The following is a 3196-nucleotide window of genomic DNA, read 5'->3' on the forward strand; positions in this document are numbered from 1 at the left end:
CAGTTCACATTTTTCCTGAGTATGTGTTTTCTTTCCAGTATTTAGATAGGTTAGAAGAGTCCGTTTGATTTGAGTTATACATCATTTTAAAGCTTAAAGTCTGCTCTTTTAGAATATGCTCTTAACTAAAATGTCATGTCTGGTGACTTTCTGTGCGTTTTGTGATGCAGGGTCACATATAGCTTTCTGCTTTGAAGAATAACAAAGATAGACTATGTTCTTCTTTCTAATAATGATACGGAGCCATAGGTTGTTTGGGTGTCTTATTGTAACTTTAGAGCTGTCTGATAAAATTCTCATAACATTGTAAATTGTTTGTAAGATTGCTTCATCCAGCCCGATATTCCATGTTCGATACAGCTTTTGAATGATAACATAACCGCATAGTAGTGTATACGTTTGCATTGCGGCAGTTATATTTTCATTAAGTTCAAGTTTATTCTTCTATGTACCAAGGGAATCAATGCTTTCTGAGATAAAAGATATGTTCAAGCATCGAATTGTGTTTTTTTTTTTCAAATTGATAATTCTTGGGTCATTTTTTTTTTCTTGCCACACTGATTGACAAAATGCCTTTCATTGACGCAAAAACGCAAATGCAATACTGGGGTAGGATTCAAATGCATGTACCTCCTAATTGTAAGGCGGGGATCATCTCCCAAACTATCGAGCTTGGGTTCGAGAATCCCATAAACGAGACGTGTACATTGTATATTTTGCCCGCGATTTTCATCATGGCTATTTAATACTCAAAACACAAAATACAACTTGTCACAACTTGTCAGTCATTTGCAGTAAAATCATTTTATTGTGACAAATCTATCATGATATACTGTACATGAAGTTGTCAATTAAGAATTTCATAGTTCCTTACGTGCACTCTAAAAAAAGAAATTGCTATTATTGTCCCACACTTTGGCAAGATTGTGCCTTGATTTGTGTTCCTTCACATATGTAAAGTATCTTAAGTGTGCGATTGTTTATCTATCTGTGCATTTGTATGTATAATGTATTGTAATGGAATTCGGTGAAACTGATTGAAAGGGAGGCCCTACCTGTTTAAATAGTCGTTTGATGTGGTAATGTATTTTTATGAGTGTAAACACTCCATGAATTATATGTGGCTACTTGTTAGTTGTTGACAAGTTGAGATTATTTATACCATCATTGTTTAGGCCGATGGTGCATGCCGGTTGTTGGAAACGATGAACACAAAACAAAGCATTATTAAAGATAAATAATGGATTTTGACGTGGATTACCACGACATGACTGAAGGTTAGTTGATCATCCGGAGGATTCCAGAGTCACTGTAGGATCGTGCAAGATTGTACTCTCATCCTGCATATTCAGCGGGAAGAAAGATGTTTTGACTATGTTGACAGCAATTAGCCCGCATACCTCAAGGTGTATTCAACACATCACCTACATGTAAGTTTGCATCTGTAAGCCATTGTATATCCGTCGCAAGTACCCAGTAAACTGTGTTCTCAAATATCTGACTGCATGCACTGACTCTTTGTGTGTACATTAAAAGATGGTGGCACAACTTCCAGAACACAACCAGCCAACTCCATATCACCCGCGCCCATGATTCCAAAGCTCCAGTCGTCGCCTGAGGACACGGGAGAAGTATATCCCGTGCCCATGATCCTAATTTTAGTTTCTAGAGGAAGTGAGTGAAGTTGGTATAGTTCCATCTAGCACTTACCCCGTAGCCACCAACATGTGCCACCACTTGTGCCACCGCATGGTTGAGAAAGGTGTACCACGTGACAGAGTTGGTAACAGAAATAGGTGTACCAATTTAACAAGTGACACTTTAGAATGACACAATCTATTAAAGTGGTGACGTTGCGGGTGGTGCACTTGTTTTTGCGTGCCGCCTGTGTTGGTGAGCTGCCTCTGATATAACACATTTCAAGTTAGCGCACAGACTGGTAGAAGTTAGAGACATGTAGTACTATAATAAAAGCGATCGTTTCAAACTGTAACAAAACGAATCCCACCTACTCGGCCATCCTGACACGGCTCGTGGAGACATTCAATTGAACAGACACAGTCAATACTGTCACAACACAATATATATAATTATATATACAATATCATTATACTCAAGGTTTCATTGCAAAACGCGATATTTATCCATTTGAACCCGAGATAATCGCGTTTTCTGCTGTCAAGATAGAAAAGGCTAAAATTTTCGAATTTTAACACGATGTAATGCAAAAATGGGTGTATTGGCTGAACTCGACTGATATTATTACCATGCGATCACAGTTTTTCCTCTTTTTTTTTTTGGAAGCGTAGATGTATATTCATGGAATTCATTGATTTGGCTTATTGCAATCATGGCTGTAGCGTTTATAACTGGAGTGTATGTCATTTTTCAATCAATCAATCAATCAATCAATCAATCAATCAATCAATCAATCAATCAATCAATCAATCAATCAATCAATCAATCAATCAATCAATCAATCAGTCACTGTAAATGTGATATTACGTCCTTTCTCGTTGTGTACGCAGGCGCTCGCCTCTGCATGGTCGTGTGCGTGTGTGCATCATCATGGCTCTGCGTGCGATCCCCTCTCTCTCCCCTCATGTGAATGGATTTTGATAGATGTAGGCAAAGTTCGCAGCTACATTAAAGTCTATGTTTTGTATATACAGGCACTTACTTCCTCTCTCTCATTCACACACATATCATCATCATCATCATCACCACCACCACCATCATCATAATCGTCATCATCGACACTCAAGATCAAACACGTTGATTGCACACATGGTGTGGCACGCAACTACACACACGCACGCACATACATTTCATAATTATTTGAACACAGATTCAGGCACAATCTCGCAAATGTAGAAAAAAAATCCAGAGATATCATTAATCAATTACTTAAAGTGCAAGTAAGAAGACAAGTTTATATGTAATGTCAATGATCGGCATAGCATACATATGAAATTCATATTTCAATAAGTTCATGTATATGATACTATTATTTTTTGTTTCAATAAAGTAATTCGATTGCAATGCCTAACACAATTCAATTACCCTTCAATGACGTAAATACACACTGATTGATCTGTGTTTTGAGTAATAACAATGATGAAAATCATGGGTACAGTGAATACTCGGTTGAATTCGAAACGAGCTCGATAGTGTAGTGGGTATGATGCCTGTCAAG

This window comes from Diadema setosum, chromosome 20, assembly GCF_964275005.1.
Source record: "Diadema setosum chromosome 20, eeDiaSeto1, whole genome shotgun sequence".
NCBI classification, from domain to species: Eukaryota; Metazoa; Echinodermata; class Echinoidea; order Diadematoida; family Diadematidae; genus Diadema; species Diadema setosum.